The 23,317-nt window shown below is 35.7% G+C and overlaps 2 non-coding genes across 2 annotated transcripts; both read right to left on the reverse strand.

Annotated features, from left to right (window-relative positions):
- Positions 1–15,268: 15,268 nt before the first annotated feature.
- TRNAS-GGA (transfer RNA serine (anticodon GGA)) lies at positions 15,269–15,340 on the reverse strand. The gene has a single exon. It is a non-coding gene; the product is annotated as a tRNA-Ser (tRNA).
- A 310-nt stretch (positions 15,341–15,650) lies between these two features.
- Positions 15,651–15,722, reverse strand: TRNAS-GGA (transfer RNA serine (anticodon GGA)). Its single transcript has one exon. It is a non-coding gene; the product is annotated as a tRNA-Ser (tRNA).
- Between the last annotated feature and the right edge of the window lie 7,595 nt (positions 15,723–23,317).

A 23,317-nucleotide genomic window follows, 5' to 3' on the forward strand; every position in this document is an offset into this window, starting at 1 on the left:
CAACGGAACCTCTATCTTTAACCCTTACGGAGATAGTGTGCTGCGTATCTACAAATGCACGTGATTATTTAATGTCAGAACAACGTATCTCCTTATACGTTAATTTGGCTCCATATATTATGCTATGGTGTTGAATGTCAGAACAGCGTATGTGTAGATCCGTTGTTTTGTCTCTAAATGCGTATCACTTATTTTCAGATACGAAATCATAATACAGAGTATCTGCATCCTTATATTCACTCTCTGTTGGCGTAATCCTTGAAATAAAGGATTAAAAAATTACTGTTATCCCTAGTGCACTCCAGTTATACATATTGTCGACCTAGTTGGCGAGTTGGTATAGCGCTGGCCTTCTATGCCCAAGGTTGTGGGTTCGATCCCGGGCCAGGTCGATGGCATTTAAGTGTGTCTGGCACATCCGGCGACGCTGATATAACTTCTGCAGCTGCGAGCGTGGTTAAATAAAACATAACATTTAACATTTATACATATTATCGGTACTTTCAGTCATGCAAAGATATCGTTCAATGAACTTATGCTGAGCAATCGATGTGTTTTTTAGAGGAATAAAAATTCTTGATCTTCTGAAAAATGAAAAATTTGTTACTGAAGAGAATTCAGATTCAGTTAACTTCCGCAATGCCTTTTCAACATTAAGGATCAATACTGAAGCCTGCAATGGTAAGATTATATACCGGCAATGTTGTTTCATTACTCGTCGTTAATATTCAATTTTAGAATTTTGATAAAATCAACAGATGTCAAGTGCATTATAATTGCTTATAAACCATTTTACTTAAAAATTAGTCACTACGTACATACTTCAAATCAAAATGATCCCTTTATGCACATTCAGAAAATTACGGCCATATTCCATAATCTGAAAGTTCAGAATATCTACCAAAGGCAAATCAATTGCTGGATGGTCAGTTAAACCGAAAGATTACTCAAAATGTATAAGGAAATGCAGCTTCAAATTTACTCAGGCTGAGTGGCTACCAATTCATGAAGAATTTTGGAATTTAAATGACACAGATAATCAGATTTTAACCAAAGGTAGATGGTGAAAAATGGCATGTTTGTCAGGCATAGTTTCTTGCAACACTCGATTTGCCTGAATCATTCACACATGAAATGCTGTATGTATAAAAGGAATGAACATTATATAATTTTGAGAGATCCAAGAGGTCAGCACAAACCAGCTTGTCTAAGTCAGATGTTGTAATGGAAGGAATTACATTTCATATCAATGATTTTCCAAAAATAATATCACATTATGCCTGAAAATATTCAGAGAAAGAGTACTTGCCTCATTAGTTAAATCGTAGGAAAATGCTCAAACTGTACGTTGAAAAACGTGAAAATGATGGCATAACTACTAAAAAGAATAATTTTATCGAAATATATTCACAACACAGAATTTAACTTGCCCTTCCATTTGCCTAAAATGATTTTTGCGATACATGCTACAGACTTTCTCATATGAATGCCACAGGCAAAGAAATTCACTGTCAAGATCAGGAAGCTCACAATGAACAGAAATGTTTAGCTAGGGCTAGAAAAGACAACATTGATGCGGAAGCTGCAACTGGAAATCCATTTAGCTGAATTTGATCTGGAGGCTGTCTGCTACTGTCCCAAAACAGATGCTAAAGCATTATTTTATCGGCGAAGATTGGCTGTGTACAACAATAAACTTTCTGTAGAGAAGTCACATGCTATGTGGAGTAAAAGAACTGCCAAACGTGGATCTGCAGAAGTTGCTTCATGTCTTTTTAATTTCCAACAAAAAGTGCAGATGGTAAGGAATGGAATTCCTTTTTCAAAACATGCGGTGGACAAACCAGAAATATAAAATATGTCTGTTATGTTTCTGCATGCTGTTGGGCATCTTGACATCCCTTTGATCAATGATATGTTCTATGAGTCAGACCACAAATAGAGTACGACTCTGATCATGTCTCAGTAGAGAAAAGAACAAAATTATTTCACATTGGGATGATTCACTATTGTCAGAATGACAAACAAAAAAACCATATAATTGAAATTTAGCATGTACCGAATTTTTCAGAACTGAGGCGCTACATGAGAAAGGACAGAAAAGTTTTCAGTGATGTAAATAATGTCAATTGGCTCAAGATGGCCTGGTTTCAGTACAGGAAAGAAGACTTAGAACACATTTATTTTAAATACAGCAACAGGACTTCTCAAGAATTTGAGTTTAGAAGAATACTAATCCGCAGAACTAAAACAAGAATGCGAGATTCTTTCACACTTCAGCCTTTGTTTTCTTCTCCAGTTCCTATTCAGAACGCAGAAACTTAAAGATCTTCTGGATCTACGCAATATGAGGATTATTCCTGACCAGTATCACCACAATGCTATAAGTAATTAATAAATGATGTTATAGATGGGAAAGAAGCGAAAGTTAATGAAGGTGATCATGATGATGATAATCAGCATTGTGATGCACTTGGAGAGCTATGATAAGTAGAGAAATTCGGTTAAGAAAGCCAGCTATAATGGCTAGTAGGGGGGCCATCGTGCTAATCACACGATACCTCTATTCTAGTTAGATTCCATCTCTGCTTAAGCATCTGTACTTGAGGCCAGCAGCTGGCTGGTCGGTCTGGACCCTTAAAGTGCTGTAGCGCTACGAATATTATTATTATTATTATTATTATTATTATTATTATTATTATTATTATTATTATTATTATTATTATTATGAGGACCATTCCTTCTTCAGTATAACAATTTTTTACTATTGATTCAGTGATACAGGTTTGTGTAAAAGTCATTGCACTTTGTTATGGTGAATTATGGTATATTGCCATCAGTTTAGTATTTTAAGCATTTTCGCATATTATCCAGCACCTTACTAATCAATATTAGAAGAAAGACTTATAAAACTGTTTGTTTCACAATAATTAGATGTAATTACAGAATAATATATAAATAATTCAGTGCATTATTTCTATTGTCATTAATATTAAAATCAAGTGTAACTTGCAAAAAGAACAATTTATTTAAAGTCAAAACAACGTATCTACAACACAGTCCTTTTTTTTATTATGTAACACTTATGCCCAGTTGCAGAAACGTTAATCATTTATGATCGGACTTCGATCGACGTTTAATCAGAGTTTGACCGGCAATCAGTTATTTTCTTGTTGCAGAAACAGCAATCAGTATTTGATCGGCGATCAAACTGTCGTCAGATTTGATCAGCAATTTTCTGCTGGTCAAATAGTGATTCTCCGATCAAGTTTGTGTTGTATGTTGCATTTATAGGTTAATTCTATATTATTTTCGAAAATATTGAGCTATGGATTCTTCAGATGAAGAAATTTTTTAAAGGTATGAGGAAGAAATATTGTTAAGGCAACGAAATATACAAAGACGAGACGAGTTATATTTTATGTTTCAAGAGAAGGAGTTTGAAAAACGATTTAGGTTAAGTAAAGAATCATGTTGTATGGTACTTTCGAAAATCGAAAGAAATATATGTAGACAGACTAACAGAAACTATCCTCTGTCTCCAATGAACCAGCTTTTAATTACGTTAAGGTATTATGCAACTGGTACCTTTCAGATAGTCTTGGGTGATATTGTAGGGGTGCATAAATCTACTATCAGCAGAGTGGTGAGAGAAGTTACCCATGAACTAGCTTTATTAGCACAGACTTATATAAAGCCTCCAAATTCTGCGAGGGAACGTCTTGAGATTCAAAGAGAATTTTCAGCAATATCTGAATTCCCACGAGTAATTGGTTGTATAGATTGCACCCATATCCCTATCATATCACCTGGTGGGAATAATGCTGAACTCTATCGGAACAGAAAAGGTTTCTTTTCGATAAATGTGCAGGCTGTGTGCACATCTTCATTATTGTTTTGGAATGTAGTGGCACGTTGGCAAGGTTCCACACATGACAGCACGATATTCCTCATGAGCAGGTTACGTGCTGAGTTTGTGAATGGAGAAATGGGAAATGGAATCCTGTTAGGCGATGGCGGCTATTCCTGCTCTAATTTTCTGCTGACACCTCTCTCTAACCCAAGGACTGAACCAGAGCAACTCTACAACACAACTCACATACAAACACGAAATTGTATAGAAAGAGCATTTGGAGTTGTTAAAAGAAGATTTCCATGCTTGTCAATGGGTCTCCGGTTCAAGCTGAGAAGGCAGCAATCAACAACACTTGAGTGTATTATGGCATGTTTTGTCCTACATAACCTACTGTTAGAGCATGGAGAAACTGAACCCCCACCTCCAGACGAAGACTTGGTACGAAGATTCTACCCCGAAGCTGAAAGAGAACAAGCATTATTCAGAGGAAGAGGAAGAGGAAATGGAGGACATGTTGTCAGGACTGCTTTAATAAATACACACTTCACAGAAATGGCAGAAAGGTAAGTAAAACAATACAAGGTTATTTTCAAAGAAGCAACTTAATTTTTAAATTTATTAGCCAAAATAGCTTTTTTTATTTCTAATTCCACTCTTGCAACCTCAAGGTTTGTTTTCATTATTTTCATCTCCATGCTGTGTTTCTCCAACAGAAGGCGGCACCTTAAATCATTAAAGTCCACTTTACTACTTGTGTAGTCTTCCATCCTGTTTCTCTTGTGTTTTCGTGCAGTAGGCCTACTTGTTGTAATCTGCATCTGTTGTTGAAGGCCTGCTGTTGGAATTGCTTCTGGTATATTTACAGATGGAGACTGCGAAGGTGATAGAACAGTCTCATGAGCTACCACCTCTTCATGAGATTCCGTCTGTACCTCTTCAACACTCATGACAGGCAGAGGACCATCAAAATACGTTTCCACTGATTCAATATAGGAAACAGGATCAGCGTCTACGTCTTCAATGACCTGGTACTGGCCATCGCTGTCGCACGGATTACAAAGAGGTGTGAAGTTGTGATGGAGTTTGGCTATAAGCCGCTCCCCATCTACATCTAACTTCCTCTTGAATGATCCCCCGCCTGTTTTGTGCAACTTGGCCTGAAAATAGAATAAACACATATATGTTTACCATAAAATAAAAACTTTTTAATAAATAGTAATATTGTAATGAAATCCCTGTAATGAAATTTATTTTTAAAATGTATCTGATTAAACACTCCTAATGGAAATAGGTTGTAATTGTTTAAGTACTGAGGTTTAATAAATTATGAAGAGACTGGTTTGTTGATTTAAAATACAGTATTTTTTTCAACCATCCCCCACTGTATTATGCAACTCAACCTGCTATTGTTAATTAAACTGGCTTGAACTAATTATGGCTGAAATTATGTATTCTGATGGACCTATGTAATGTGCAGTAAACTATAAAGGAAATAGATAAATAAATACAAATACACCATTCCCATATCCTTTCACCAAAGTAGAGCACTGATTAGGCCCACAATAATTTTTGTTTTACATCTGTATAACTAGAGCACAGCCAACAATAGCAGAAATTACAGTTAGTCAGTACAACCCTTTTTATCAAACTGTAAATAGCATATGTACCTTATCATCTGCTGCTGCCTTTTTTATTCTTCTTTTGTAATTCTCGTATGCAGTTTTTAACTGGGTAGCAGTTCTTTCGCCCTCAGACGAACACCTATTAAAATCGACAGCAATGTCTGCCCACGCGTTTTCTTTTTCTTTTGACCAAACTGCATCCGTTTTTTTGTTTTCAATTATGTTCATATATCCCTCCACTATATTTAATAGCAGAACTCTGTCAATGGAGCTAAAATTTGGGCCCCTTGGTTTTTTTTTATTGGAATCGCTCATTGACATCTTGATGTTCTAACCTCAAAGCGTATAATAAACAAACGTTCATTTACCGCTGTTAAACAGCTGAAGGTTGTATTGCGAGCTGGTATGGCGCTGTTGCCATAGGTATTTCTCAGTCAAATCGACAATCTGTTGACCACAGCCATCTGATCGTATATTAACTTTCCTGCAACTCGATCTGTCAGTCAAGTAAACAAGACATCAAGTAATCTCCGATCACAACCTGATTTGATTTGCGTTTCTGCAACCGGGCCTTAGCTTAAACACAAAAAAATTGTTGAGCGAATGTAAACATGGCCTACTCTAATAACGAGTTATCACATATGTCGCACACAATAACATAGGTGGTAACAGTGATAGTGCTTCAGTTGTTGCAAAACTTCTTTTGCATTTATCTCAAAACATGAATTTTGTAGATACGTCGTTATGACTCTAAACCCCCGAATTAAAATTGGAATTTGAGATTCATATTAGTGTCTTCAACTCACGTAAAAGGATAGTTTTTTTATTCTTTCTTTCTTTTTTCTTTTTTTCTTTTTTTACAGTCATGAAAATTTAAAAAAATTCAACTCTCTTCATATTCATATCACTCTTCCTTTGAGACAAACCATAAGTAAGTTACTGTATATGATGAAAAAAATCTAAAATCTGGCAACCCTGATGTTGCAAAATATAAATTTAAAATGAGTAAAGTGTTTCATTAGCGAATAGAGACTAATATTTTCCCTTGACCAAAAAATTGAAGTACTTTCCCTTGCAAAAAAAATCTGCAATTGAAATGTAAGTATTTTCCCTGGAATGATTACTTTACTAACTTCTCTGTACAATTGGCCTTGATTTCTCACAACATTATGACACGGTTTTCACTTCTAGCTGCATTTAGTGGAAACATTTATCTTCAGCTATGTACAGTTACCCTGAAAAATAATGAGCGATTCTTGGTCGTCGGAAGTTAAAGTTCTACAGCGCGGTTCACTCGATATCGACGTAACGATACATAACATGACAAATAGTACAAGAATTGTTACAAGGACCACAACAAGGACAAGTATCAGAATAAGGATCACGAAGAAGATAGCCATTTAAGGCCAGGATTTCACAACATAGCTCGAGTCACAAAATATCATTGCTTCACTGTACCGAATGGCAAATGGCTGCTAAGGGATCTACATTCTGGACTGCTGCTGTCACTGTCTTGTCTCGTTAGTTCAGATAGTAGCATGTCGGTTCCACTGTATAACTGAAACGTCTCGTGTTCGATCCCGGGTAAAACTTTTTTTTTATTGAGGTGTAATTAATTTGTTCAGAGTTCCTCGACTGTCTAATTTGTCGAAAAATATGGAATAATTTATGCCCAATTTCTGGGTCTTACAAGTGGGCTGAACCTCATCAAAAAAAAATAAATAAATCTTACTTGGAAGTTAAAAGTATTCTTCCTCAAACAAAAATCATAAGAAACAAAAAGAGACCTGTTAACTTAAAATCTTGTCCACATGCCATCAGCTTCTATTACAGCTCTAAGTCGATCCGGCATGGATGTCACGAGATTGTGGAATAAGTTCTGATCCCCGGCGAGATCTTCCCAGGTGTCAACAACTTGACCCCACAATTCGTCTCGATTTCGAGGGCGTCAGTGGGCATAGGTGGCTATCCTTCTCTTTTTCAATTCCGCCCATAAATTTTCGATGACATTCAAATCAGGTGACTTCGGAGGCCAATTAATGATTTCGATCTCGGGTCTCCTTTGAAACCATCTTTGAATGCTTGCAGCATAGTGCACGGGATGGTTATCCTGCTGGAACAGCAATGTTCCTTCGGGAAAACGTTCTCGGGCGGAAGGAAGGAATATATTTTCCAGAATGTGCTCGTAAGTTCCCGCATTAAACCGGCCATCGATGCATTCTATAATGCCAGGTCCATCGTAAGACATCCACCCCTAACACAATATGCTAAAGCGCCCCGATCTTTCACGTTGGTGCACATAGCGCTGGTCATGTCGGAGACCATCCTCACAATAGACACAGACAGGACCTTCGTAATCACTCGAGATGGTTGTTTCGTCGGAGAAAATTACATTTCTCCAATCGAAATCCACTCGATTGGTAGCGAAGGCAAGATGGTCGACAGCTTGTGCTTCCCCCAATATTTCCATTTGCGCAGCCCTCCGGCTCCTAATACCGCTGTTCCTCAACCTGCTGATCACAGTATATTTCTATTACAAAAAAGAGTAATTAGAATAATAGTAGGTGCGAAATCTAGGGAGTCGTGTAGGACTATTTTCAAAAAACTACAAATAATGCCCATGGCTTGTCAGTATATCTTTTCATTAATAGTCTTCCTCGTATGTAATCGTGAAAACTTTGTAACTAATTCAACAGTTCATAGCATAAATACACGTCAAAAAAATGACTTTCATACTCCATGGGCAAGTCTATTGTGCTATCAAAAAGGAGTGCGTTATATGGCAGTAAAAATGTTTAATAGCCTCCCTATCGATATAAAAAATGAAACTCAAAACATAAAATTATTTAGGGCCAAATTAAAGAAGTGCCTAATTTCTCACGCCTTCTATTCTGTAGGTGAATTCATGACATTCAATAACACTTCATGAAATTGATACTAAAACTATGTGTTGTACTAGTAGACTATATTGTAAATCTCGTCTGTATATATTTCATCTAGACTGTGACTATAATAGTATCAAGTTTTTTGACTTGTTCCATATTCTAGCTGTAAGCATGTATGAATACCATGGAATGTTAATAAATACAATACAATACAATACAGTCTGTGAAGAGCCGGGAAAGTTAGATGTTGCTCTTATTTCGTTAGCAGTCAGAAAGGGGTCCTGTCGAACTGTCTCGAATAAGAGAGCATCCTCTTCCAATGAAGAAATCCGCGAACGCCCAGGAATAGGGCGATTTTCGACCTCCCCTAAATTTTGGTAACGATGAACCCACCTCGCAGCTGTACTTCCAGGAACATCGACCAAACGGCCAGCAGATCTAGCCCCATATCCAGCCTCAACTAGAGCTATAACTCGCTGTCTCATGTCACGTCGGTTCGCCATTACGATGAGAAATGAGGGGTGACAATAATACTTTAGTGCAGACAATGACTATTTAACGTGATATAGAATTATTGCAATAAGAGGCATCTTGCATAGTAAGAGTTAATAAATCAACCCTAAATTAAATATATAAATAACAGGATATAACAGGAAGTCCAATTGTTACGAAACTAATCAAATTAAATCTAATTACATTTAGTAAATAAACTCCAAGTTATGACACCACATTGCTACAGCTAAATTGTAGGTTATTAACATAAGCATTGAATAGGTCCGTGGCTGTGCGTTGGACGACAAAACCATCATCGAAAGTTCGAATCTTGCGGAGGAATGTAACTTCTTGCTTTTTATAATGTAAATCAGACTTCTAACTACAATCATTCATATTTCTTACATTATTTATTAATATTTATAGCCAACATTGAATTTGTAAAGAAAAGAATTTAGAAATCTCATATGGAATTTGTGATCTGTAGTGACATATACATAGATTATCTTTCGGAACTTTTCCGTAAATGTAAATTAAATTCACTCCTTGAAACTGGAAACCTTAGTCGCAGAGTCATTTTCCCACAGCATACAAGCTGAAGTAGCACAGCCATTGATAAATGTTTTGTACACAGAATTATACTGAATTCCTATTCGACAGAACCTATAATCAATGGTTTGTCTGAACATGATAAACAAATCCTAAGTGTTTCCAATGTTACTGAACAATTTCAAAATATTAATTTAAAAACTAAGAAAGGATCGTAAATGCTGTATCTAGTGATTATTTACATTTATGTCTACAAAATGAATCTTGGAAAAACATATATGATATTGGTACTACTGATATTAAGAGTAAATGTATTGAATTTTTCACTTAATTTCATAATCACTTCAGTGGATGTTCTCCACTCAATGTTGTGAAAAAATTCAAAAGTAAAAACATGTAGATAACGCAGGGACTTCAAAATCTCATGTATTAAAAAGAAGAATCTATATGTAATGAGTTGCAATGTAATGATCCTCATGTTCTTAAATACTATAGGCACCGTGCATGGGTCTCAAAATCGTACTGGTGGCGCCGCGCAGTGTCTCAATTCCTAATTAACTACAGGCTCGCAGTCATTCACTAGTAATGTGTGATATAGAAATTACATGCGGCTTTTTGCCGATAAAAAGTTGTAATATTAGTAAGAATGGGTTCATTGGTTCATAGTGTTCTGCCCAAGGGCAGGTCTTTCACTGCAAACCCAGCAATCTACAGTCTTTAATTATTTTATAGACTCAGTGGAAAGTTCAGTACTGCTAGAGGAGTGTAAATATGTAACTACAAAGTTCCTGAAATATCAGTGAAGTTGTTTGGCATTTAAATCAGATTTAAGCCCAATGAATGAGGGTGAACAGTGATATTACGGAAACATTGATATACTTATATTTGCTGTCATGACGTGTGTAATATTTGTGTATATAATGTCTCTATAAATTACGTATTTTAATGTGATTTAATTCTAAAAGTATTCTTAATTACACTTCCTGAATAATGGACGACTACAAATTTTCTAAAACACAACACGTAATGAACAATATCATCAACATACTACCTCTGATTGAGGTTCTGGCTGATATGTACATCTGTTATCAGGCTGTACATCTCACTTGACGATATGTGTCAGAGGAAGAACAATATTGTTTGTATGCATATGAAGTCTGACTAGTGTAATTTCTAGCTAGTCGGCGATATATGCAATGGAAGGGAAAAGGAACTGGCCACTCTACCCCATGATATTCTGGCCTAGTTGCCTCATAAGTGGTGCCTTGTTGGTATCACTTGTGAGGTTCAGACTTCTCTTTGGACAGTTGAATAAACAACAAGATCAACATGCGGAAGCAGTTCAATTGATAGTTTGTGTAAAATGTTATACTGTATATTTTAATTCGCTGAATGCACTTTTCAACATGAATTCGAACACTAGCTACGCTGTAAGTAGTTTCGACTTCAGCTGTTAATTTACCATCGTGCAGATAAGGTGGAGTAACAACAATGATCCCTTTATCGGAGAGGTTTGTTATTATTCCGGGAAAACCTGACTTCATCACCACTGTCAATAATCCGCAATCAGTTATGAATGTGTCACTCGATCTGCCTAGGTAGCATTTAGATTTGAAGGCCACCATCTGATCCACATTGGGTGGCTGTTCCACTTCTGAACAATTAATTGTCACTCTACATTTTTCAATATTGCAGGCATTGTTTCCTGAATACTTTCTCTGCTAGACCAAAACCCAAAATTACAGTAACCATTGTGGATGTCAACAACATTAAAGTGGCGGTAAAATACATTTTATAATTGTACGATTAACTCCTAGCATTACCCTCATAGCAGAATACGATAATCCAGTTTTCATTTTAATTGGAAAATATAAGTAGACGATTTTCTTTACTAATCTTACTCTTGGACAGAATTTTTCGAAAGCTTTCGATGTGAAATTCACTAATAAAAATGGCAAAAATAATATGTATGATCTACATCTTGGGGTGTTTCGACTATCTATGGTAGCTATTTTTGGGTTAAATGATAGAATTGGAAATATTTCTTATGATTCTACGGGTATCATTGTGTTTCAATTGGTAGCAATTTTAACAATATATTCGAAACCACAAATGTCACTCCCATTAAGTCTGGTAGTTCTGTCTCATATTTTATTGTAGAATAATTTCGGAAACCTTGCATTTCATTAAACATATCATCTGTTCCTGAACGCTTGTCATAACATTTCTTATGTGACTTCAGTTTGGCATGTAATGGAATAGACACTTGAGTAGACAATTCACACAATTCAATTGTGAAAGAAAAAACAAAATCACTAAGAATGGTTTCATTTACTTCTGCCTGTATGGCTACTTCATTTTTCGAAATAACATTTGTTGAGCATTCGCCTTCCATAAAACTTAAATTTTCATCTTTTCTTCTTCTTTATGCGTCTCTTTCGTACCTTTCCGGAGCTAGTTGAGATGAGGCAGTCTTTTTCTTGTAATCTTTTATATAAATATTGGGAACGGTATGCTAGTTTTGGGGGTGTTCTGATCTCGTTCCCAATAAAATGAATTCCGCAAATTCATGCTGCAGGTGTTGGTTTCCAAGGTGAACCATCAGCACTTGAAATCAAGAATTTATCAACAATTATTATAGTAATAGCAACAATACTATAAAAAAAAAACAAATTGATATGAATATATTTAAAAATAAGTATATTATTATTCAGTAATTATGTACTTTTTGAAATTTAAATGATAAATTCCTGTTGTTGTTAACTTAATGGTTATTGATAAACATAATACTATATACATTCTATTTTTATATCAGGCCTAGTATATAATAATACTATGATTACAAGCAGTGTAGCCTTATTTACTTTAGTCTGCGTACTGCATGGATCCACAATTAGCGTCGTTGCGCTTCAGTTTTCTGTTTTGGGAATGAATAAAAACAATATCGGTTGGTGTGTTCCTATAAGCATTACTACACTCAAGAACACAGCAATTTGCATTACCTTTCTGCTTTTTAGGATCATCCATATTTCTAATCATTTAACCTGAGATGTTAAGTATATTCATATGCTTCAAGCAGAACTCTATCGCTGCTGTACCGCAGTCAGTAACAACAGTCGCCACCAGAGGAGCTTGCACGGTGCCTATAAGAAGTACAGTGTAATTCATAAAAAATTATGAAAGAGGGAAATAGAATATATTTGAATAGAAGAGTACAAAATTCAGATAATACAATTAAACCTATTCGAAATATTGTTAAATTTAAACTTGTAGATATCCTAAGAAAGAAAATATTTTTTCATTAAAACCAATTATTATAAAGTAGAGGATCCCAAATCTATTGCAAATTCTTTTAACGTATTATAGTATATAGTACAGAAATATTATTGACAACTTAAACATTCAAGATTTTGCAAAAGATACTGCAATTGGTTACTTAACAGATGCATTTAATAATTATATTAATATATGTAATTAGTCAATAACTGCAACAGTGCTTTTTCATTCAATCATAACATGAATAAAATTGAATGCACATTAAATTAAACACTATTGCAAACACGTAGATAAAATAGTTAAAATTAACTGAAGGGGTGAGAATGAAATAATCCAAAGCCATACTTTTAACAAAAATTGTTTTGTGCGAGTGCATATCTTACACATATGGGAAAGCTATTAATAAAAATATTGTAATAATTACTCGACAAATGACTTAGCCTAAGGACTCTAAACCTTTGTAAAAGTTTGTCTATTATTACATATATTTTTTAATTTAATTTTTATTGTTAGTTTTTAATATATATGCATTTACATTGTATATGTGTGTATAAATGCATTCATTAGATTAACGTTTATAATATTATAACTTGTAATTTTGTATTGTTTGCGATCATTAACACTTAATCTCAGGACTTTTTAAAACTCTATTTCAACGTTATTTAGACAAAAAAAATCGTTGTGTAGACTAAGAATCGAACTCGCACTCTTCTACACAACACGCAGAAGTCTTACCGTCTGAGCTATTGAAACGACACGAAAGCGTTCCTTTCTGTGCGGAGTGTCGATCTAGTCATGAAGGTCCATTGTCGATTTAACTACACGATTTATGTATATATTTATCTTTTATTTACGTAATATTATCTTTTTTTGCAGTTTTTGAAGTGAATTTCGGAACGATGCTAGTAACAAACCAAATAGCCTGAATTTAAGTAACTCAATATTCGTTATCTTGTGTATCAGTGCTCTGGTCTCCGATCATGCGCAGTGTCTCACATCTGAGACTTAAGAATATTCAATCGTCTCATCCTTTTCCAGGGAAACTGTACATGCTGCAGCTGTTGACAATAACTGAAATATAGCCTATTTGTATTTGTTCTCTAGTTTTATATCTTTAATAAAGAAGTGATTACAAGCTTTTTTTGTGGTCCAAGTTACGGTTGGTTGAAGATCTTTGAACTCTTTGTCCATGTGTGTTGGGTACTCTTATAATAATGTACGAGATATTGAAGAAACAATGATTTATAATGCACTTTTAAACTTTGTTTATTTCAACTTGCTGCATCACAGTATTTCGTGAAAACTGTAGATCTTAAAAAGCAGCTCTAATTTCATTATTGTTTTTCAAACTTTAAAAAAGTGCATCTGATATTTGTAGAAATATGCCCTTAAAAAATTCACCATCACTGAATGGTTTACATTTCTTTGCAAGAAGGTGACCTACTTTGAATGATGCAATAATTAATGCTTTCGATTATGAAGCTGTTTGTACAAAGAGGTTCTGTTGTGTCGATAATTTAGATTTAAGTCCTTGCAACATTGTGTTTTCTAATCTCACTATTGGTTGGAAAGTCCAACTGATATTTGCTGTGGAGAGTGTTGAAGTGCCATTCTAAATTCCCTAATACTTACTGTAATATTGCCACTGAGGCGTTACAAATAAGGCAACATTTGTCTTTTATCATAAGTAGAGCCCGGATGTTAGGCAAAATGCCTTTTTTAAACTGAGCGTATGTATGAAAGACCTATTAGAGATAAACACATTTCCACACATTTGGTGACGATAGGCCCAATTTTTATTTTGCCTTTTTTGCCTATTTTAGCTCCCGTTGCCTATTTTAAGGTTAAATGCCTTTTTTTTTTAGCCTTTTTACTTCGTTGTTTTACATTTTCTATATTTTTAATGAATTTAAAATAAACTGCACATAAATTATATCAAAAAACAAAAAAGAACGGTTGTACAAATTAAAAAATATATATTCACCTCACACAAATATTAGCTGAGAACTTACTCTCCAGCAATACATATGTTTCCAAGAAGTCGTAAACTTTTCTCCCCCACCAATTCCATCTTTTACCCATATGTCACTTAACAAAGATGTTTGAACAGTATAACAGTGCTCAGGTCACTTCGGGGTTAACCAGCAAAAGAAAGGGGATGAGGGAAGTATTAAAAGCAAGTCTCAGGTCCCGATACTGTTGTCGTTTGCATGCACAAGTCACGTGTTTGAAGTTTCTAATTCCTTCTCACACCCCTCCTTTTGAGACAATACACAGTCGGCTTTTTCCAATCTCTGAAAGAAAGTAGAGACAGTTCTTGTTTTAAGTTTGCTCCAATCATAGAAAGCTCTTTTTCCACCATGAAAAACGTTCTCTCTGACAGGCGGCTCACTATGACAATTGACAACTTAAAAAAGCATCTTGTTGTGACATGTAACCAAGGAAAGTACTGTATGAGATAGTTTATTAAGTATTTGTCTATTTTTGCCTGTTTCCATGAATGCCTATTTCACTGCCTATTTTTACCATTTTTAGTGCCTATATGCCTGCCTATTTTATGAGAGAGAGATGGAACGGAGAAAAATTCTCTCCGGCGCCGGGATTTGAACCCGGGTTTTCAGCTCTCCGTGCTGATGCTTTAACCACTAAGCCACGCCGGATACAATCCCGACACCGTTGAGAATCGTCTCAGATTAAGCTCCATCTCTTGGGTTCCCTCTAGTGGCCGCCCTCTGCACTACGTCATAGATGTCTATGCACGCAGGACCGAAGTCCATACATGTGTAGAGGTGCACTCAGATGAGTGACTAGTTGGCCGGGGTCCGACGGTATGGGCGCCGTCTTTAAATCACAAAGTGATTTATTACGCATATCATATTTATTTTGATGTACCGAAGTACATATGATATTTCCATGCAGATATTCTGCTTTCTCAGATGATGAGAGAGAGATGGAACGGAGAAAAATTCTCTCCGGCGCCGGGATTTGAACCCGGGTTTTCAGCTCTCCGTGCTGATGCTTTAACCACTAAGCCACGCCGGATACAATCCCGACACCGTTGAGAATCGTCTCAGATTAAGCTCCATCTCTTGGGTTCCCTCTAGTGGCCGCCCTCTGCACTACGTCATAGATGTCTATGCACGCAGGACCGAAGTCCATACATGTGTAGAGGTGCACTCAGATGAGTGACTAGTTGGCCGGGGTCTCATCATCTGAGAAAGCAGAATATCTGCATGGAAATATCATGTGTACTTCGGTACATCAAAATAAAAACTGCCTATTTTAACCAAAATAAATGCCTAAATATCCGGGCTCTAATCATAAAAAAGAAGTAATTATGCTCCCATTCTTTATGAAAATGATAAGTCTTACTCTTTTTAGAAAAACTTGTTTCTTATATCACTAAATATAACAATCATTGTTATTAATGTTACAAAGTGCGGTATGAGTGTAAGGCAATACCTTTATGAAGGTAGTAATGAAGCTGAAACAGACAGAAACACACAGCACACTTGTGGCACAATAAGTGACTGCTACAGTCCGTGTTTCACTTTCCTATGCAGGGTTCCCTGATGATTACTGCCAATGTCATCACCTTAGCAGCAATAAGTCGCCAACCCTGTTCCCATGGACAAACATTATGCAAAGTCCATGTAGTGCTCTGCCATCTATTGTTCGTGTGATGCAGCAACTTAGTTTGATGTCAACTTGAACGACAAAGGCTTGTTGAAATATAAATTATTCCATTTTCGGGGGTCTGAATATTTCTCGCTCACAAAATGTTTAACGATCAACCTGTCGACGATCGACATGTTGCCAGACCTGATGTATGTAAAGAAACTGTAGTAGCTGCTAGTGGTGTAACAGAGAAAGATCCCCCCCTCCAACAAAGTTCAATTTAGGTTCCCCTAACAAAACTCCATTACTTTACCGAGTTAACTGCCCAGCTGCTGCACTCTATTTAATCGCGTTTGTGACATGATATTATGTAAATATCTTTTTATAAATTTTAATTTGGAAATGGAGGGAAATACAGGACCATAACAGTCCTTGTGGCCTAATATGAGAAAGGATGATGATAATGATAATGATGATGATGTTGAATAATTTTGAAATGGACCGCTCAGATAAAGCATCAGTTACAAGTAGAAAGATAAATAAAAAGGAAGCAGTACAAACATCTGGAATGTTTGATGCTGAAGTTTAAATTTCAAATTAGCAAGAGGTGTGCTAATTCTCGAACTTATGTTTTGTATTTTATCTCATTTTTTATTGCACACTTAAAGCATTGTAACTGAAATGCAAACTCTTCTGTTAAATCTTCAATAGGCCTATATTGCATCAATAAATGTTGTGCTTTGCTATGTAACACCTTGTATATTGCAGATAGAAACTATGGAGTTAGTACAATGAACAAGTCATTGAGATATTTCATAGAATTGAATTGAATTTGAATTTAATTAACAATCATATTTAATTTCATGTAAACACATTTACTTGAAAACATTTTTCAGAATCTGATAGCCGTTAATCCTGAGCCAGTTCATAAAAATGTATCTTAATCAGTTCCTCATTGTTTTGCAAGAGAAATGCTGGACAACAATCCTTCTTGGAAATTATTCCTATAATCATTTAGCAAACTAGCAGCAGTTTGAAGTAGACTAGTGTCGAAGCTCAGAAAGATCAGTGTTGTTAGACTGAAGTAATTTTGACACCAAATGAACAGTGTCAAGTGCTTTGAAATGAAGTACAATGTGAAAACAAAATTCAATTTTTTTTCATCTGTTTTTTTAAGTGTACTGGCTTTGTTACAGTCATTGACATTTTTTAATTGCAGCACTGTTGCAGTTATAACTTTCATAATATCTTTATATTCATGTCTTAGAGGTTTTATTGACTTGAATCTTGATGCCCAATGTGTTAGACAAAGTTTGTTTAATGAGTAAGAAGCTAATAACACGTCCCATTACTTTGACTGAAAAATATAATGCTCAAAAAAATTAGCGCAACAAGATTTGAAATTAATGTTTTATTGAACAATGAAAACGTAGAATGTTGACCTTAGTCCAGCATGAACTTCAGACACTATATTTTATAAAAAATTACTTTCCATGGCCATTTACAATCGAGTTGTCAACAATGGTCATCTTACTTGATACTGCACAAAACAAAGTGAAAAATCTGTTTCTTTATCATGTTTAATGTTATCATGAGTCCTCACAATCTCTGCAGGGATTTATTACCTCGTGTGGCCTCCATGATCATGAATTACTGCTTGACATCTGTGAGACATGCTTCTCGCAAGCCACCGAATGTTGACTTGGAGTATACTCATCCACTCTTTATTAAGTGCCATTGCAAGCTCTTAGAGATTCTGCGGGATGGCTATGGATGCGTCTTTTAAGCATTCCCATATGTGTTCAATAGAATTTAAATCTGGAGTAATCGCTGGCTAATCCATTACAGGAATTTCATGGAGACGGCGACAACATGAGCTCTGGCTTTGTCATGCATCAACAGAAATCCAACAGCTATACGTTCCATTATAGGCAGAACATGTTGTCACAATTTATTGTCAACATAACCAATTGCATTTAACCAGCCAGGAATGACAGTCAGGGCAGTTTTTCGTTTCTAAGCTGATGCCAGCCCAGACCATAATTAAGCCCCCACTAAACCTGTCAATTTCAAGAATGTTAGGTTAATCGAGACGCTCTCCATGACGTCTCCATACACGTAATCTTCCATCACAGGAAGTCAAGGGAGAATCTTGATTCTTTTGTAAGCAATAACTTACTCGCCTCCAATGTCGAAGTTGCCAATTTACATGTTTCAGAGCAAATCTTAACCTTGCTCGCTTGTGATGAACCTCCAAATGAGGGGCATGTAGAGAGGTCTCTGAGCTCTCAAATTAACTTCCCATAATCTATTCCTGACCATCTGGTCACTTACTGCTATTCCATGTAGTAACCTGAGGTCGTTTTGCAAGTTATGAGCAATGGATGTATGCCGACGCAGAGCAGAAAGAACTAAAAATCTGTCTTGATTTTAAGTTGTCTTTCGTTTACGTCCTTGCCCACGTTTCCTTTTGTACTGCCCTGACTCCCTATAACGTTTGACAGCTCTATACACAACTGACACAGAGTAACGGAGGTCATTGGCAATCTGATGATAAGTCCATCCCTGCTGAATGAGGGTGACAGCTCGTGGGACTTCAACTTCTTGATATCAACCATTTTGTAGTTCCTTTGCAATAACATCTGAATTAGACCACAACAATGACTATAGTCCCAGATATGTTCTAAAACAGCCATTGTCAAATAGAGAATATCAAGCTAAATCATATTGATTTTCAGCATGAATGGATTACTATCTGGTTTCCTTGGACTATGATGAAGATGAAAACCATATGTCGTGTTTCCTATTAGAAAAGATGTTAACGCAAATGGTGATATCATTACAGCATAGCTATTGCCTTAATACCAAGAATTTACAGGAGACAAAAAACCTGTTCCACTAATTTTTTTGTGCTGTATAGATGAATTCTTTCAACTACTGAAAAGACATCTTATTTTCTGGTACACTTCTAACAATATTATTTAACATTATAATCAAATTACGTGCTGCACAATGAACATTTAACTTTTTTTTTTTTTTTTTTTTGGTTCAGTCTTCACTTTTACACCATTATGGATCCCAAGTATATTTGCTGCACTGTCTTAATCTTGGCATGGCATCTGATTAGTGAAATACTCTTTTCTTCCATTGAATTTAGAATCTCAGCTTCCAATGCAACAGCAGTTCTTTCATTCATAGTTTTCTATACATCTTGATTACACAACTTCTAACACTATATCACTTCGCAAAACGTATTATGTGTCCTTTCTCGTGTTAAATTTTACATTACCTCGTTAACATGTTTCAGCCTGTTATTGGCCATCTTCAGAATTGGTTGTTGCTTGTCTTGGCGGCTTGGGTTTGTGTTTGTGTTTGTGTAGTGTAATGTGGAGTCAAAGAATGTGTGTGTTCTGAAATTGAGTTGTGTGTTGAGAATTTCATTTGGATGTGTTTTTGTGTGCCTATTTATTTCGCATTGTTCTAGTGTTCTACGAAATATATAGACATACAAAAAAACAACCAAATGAAATTCTCAACACACAACTCAATTTCAGAACACACACACTCCACATTACACTACACAAACACACCACCACAGGAAACACAAACAAAAGGCACCAAGACCAGCAATGACCAGTTCTGAAAATGGCTGAAACATGTTAACGAGGTAATGTAAAATTTGGAAGTCCTTTATTATTCTTCATTTGACCCAAAATATGCGAGCCAATGTCAATGAACGAGCATTTTCTGAGTTGTTGTTTATTGACATTTCTGGCTTTGAGCCAGAGGCCGATTTAGGGTCTTATACGCGCAGGACGCCCTCTCCAGCCATTGTACATAAATAGCAATATAAATATATTTACACATATGAAACTATTTCTGGCATAAGTGCCAGTAGGTGTGTGAGTGCAGTGACTGATTCCTCTTATTTTGTGTAGGCCTAATTTGTTAATTTGCTATATTTGTAGGGGACTAGTTAGTATTACTATAATATACATATGGTACATATCAGGAAGGTTATTTCAATTAGGAAATGGAACACATCAATCTAATAATCTCGGTGGAAATATTAACATTTCAAATAACTTTATGCAAGGAAAACTCGGTTGTCAGCCACGTTTTTGGTATTATATTAAATACAGGTATTGTTGATGAATATTCGACCCGAGTTATTGTGTGTTCTGTCAATGACAATTGTTATGAAAACAACAAGGAAGTGATGCTTTTAATTGTAGGGGATTCCAAGGAGTACTACCACAGTCTAGTACATACAGTCACGAAACTTGAGTTGTCAGGGTATTAGGAACAATAGACCGTGTTGGTACTATTTCGCATTGTCTATAATGAGGCGATATTAGCGATCCTAGTGGTTAGCAACTATCTATGGATGCAAATTTACTACGTATTGAGCTTCGTGACTATATAGGCCTATACTAGACTGTGCTACTACAGTGTCGACTCAATAATCATAACAGATGACCAGGTGGAAAAGTTAAACATACCTACCATTAGAATATCTGAATTATCCAATATACAAGCAGCTATTTTTGCTTCAGTCTACTAGTTAATTTATATTCAAGTTACATTAGGTTAGGAAATATAGAAAACTGTTTGTGTGTTATGTGTAAACAGAGGTGTATACTGGTTAAAGGGTTTGGGCTACCGCTGGCCCTATTATTACACAAAATATATCTAACAATTACTTTAATTTTAATTACTATGGTAAAACTAATAATACAAAATTATTACATTATGTTATATTATAAACTTTTTCTTTTGTAATTTCCTTGGGCTACCGCTGGTAGCCCCGGTAGCCCGCAAAGTACACTCCTGTGTGTAAATATTCTGGACAATTTTTCATGGATAGGGTTGCCAACACTGGTAAATAAAATTACCAGCCATTTTACAGAGGTTAATTTGGATGAATATATACTTATATAATAAGTAAGAAGGTACGTCTTTCCAAATAAAGGAAAAGGTATCATTCTTCTTGGAGATCAACTGCCATCAGATGACTGTGTCACTGCACAGGACTAACCTGTAGCGAATGGAAAGATGTCATAAAGATGATCGTCAAAGTTACTGCTGTACATGCCACACCTGATAGAACCATGGATAGTAACTGTGGATGTGTCAAAAGGTGCAGCTTCAGATCGTCTTTAAATTCTAAAATCTAACTAAATAATGTCTATGTAGCAAATGTCAGTGATTAAGCCACTTATTTTTTAATGATCGGAAATTTTTTAGACTTAGAAATCTTTCAACATTCGAGAAATGGAATACTGCTGATTGGGACCGGTCATAAAAATTGCCTACAAGGTGATTACATCAATGGCTAATACTTTGTTCTCAAAAATGAACGAAATAACATGTGTTGCAGATGTCAGTGAGAAGTAGCTGGGAAGTATAAACGAACTTTTTTTCACTTACATTGAAGATTAAGGCATTGTATCCAGTTCTCGATACTGAAGAGTCACAGTGAATACTGCCTCTTCGCAAATTCGCGTTGCAGTGTGCAAGCGCTTGTTTAAAAATCTAAGCGTCGTGACTTTTTTAAAGTAATAGGCATACAGATTAAGTATTAACATGAATAAAAGACAAGGGACTTTGCTTAATTTTGGTATTAAGAAATTTCGTACTGAAGGTGTTTGCGACACAACAACTAGTGATGCATCCACTCCAAGTCCACAGAGTGATCTCCTGGATAGGTAAAAGGAGTGTAAAACTATTAACACACAGAAGAAACGGTCTGCATTTACTCGTAAGTACATGAACAACTAATTAAAATGTGGTTTCATACAATGCCCTGACACTGACCAATTACCACTACCTCAATGTGTCACTTGTGCTGCTGTTCTGGTAAATGAAGCTGTGAAGCCATCGCGAATTTTTCGACATCTCAAACAAAACATTCCGATTTAGTGAACAAACCCATTGAATTTTTCATGTATAAAAGAGAAGCATGAGATGCACTTAGAATAGAAAAGTACTATCTCGGACATGAGGATTCCCGGAGGCAAAACATGTGGATTGTGAATCTTTTTGTTGAACAAAAAGAGATAGTCCTTTCCCATGAAGAAATCGGTCAACTTCTTGAATTGTCATCGGACAAAGGACTGGAAAGTATTTTAAATCTATGAATAATTCGAAATTCTGAATACTTAAGTACAAATGGCTTTTAGAGAACCCGGAAGTTCATTGGCGCCCTCACATTAGTCCTCCATCGGTCTCTATCCTGAGCAACATTAATCCAGTCCCTATCATCATACCCTATCTCCCTCAAATCTATTTTAATATTATCCTTTCACCTACGTCTCGGCCTCCCCAAAGGTCTTTTTTTCTCTCCTGGCTCTCAACTAACACTGCATTTCTGAATTTGCCTATACGTGCTACATGATCTGCCCATCTCAAACGTTTGAATTTAATGTTCTTAATTATGTCAAGTGAAGGATATAATATGTGCAGTTCTGCATTGTGTAACTTTCACCATTCTCCTCTAACTTCATCCCTCTTAGTCCCAAATATTTTCCTAAGCACCTTATTCCCAAACATTATGTCTCATTCCAAAAATGATCCTCCATACATTCTTAAGTTAGAGCCATGGAACTACTCTGCAGCACATATAAGGATACCTTCAAATTTATACAGATGCATCTCTAAATCCTAATAATGGGACATCAGGAGCAGGGTATTATATTCCAAAATATCAAGAAAATTATTTCCTACCATGTTCATCCTCCTCCAGTCTTGACACTGAATTGCTAGCTATTGATGCTGCTCTTCAGTGTGCTACTCAAATTTCTGAAAAATCTATTTGAATACTTACTGATTCCAAGGGGGCTATATTTAATATAATTAAATGTGTAACAAACCTATATGCACATAGAATTATTCCAATTCAGAAACAACTAAGTAAACTAAACAACTCCAAAAGAAAATAACATTTCAATGGATACGAGAAAGTCGATAATATTGCAAAACAGGCAACATATTTGCAACCAAAACCTCTTCAAGTGATA

Source organism: Periplaneta americana, chromosome 11, assembly GCF_040183065.1.
Source record: "Periplaneta americana isolate PAMFEO1 chromosome 11, P.americana_PAMFEO1_priV1, whole genome shotgun sequence".
In the NCBI taxonomy this organism is placed as follows: Eukaryota; Metazoa; Arthropoda; class Insecta; order Blattodea; family Blattidae; genus Periplaneta; species Periplaneta americana.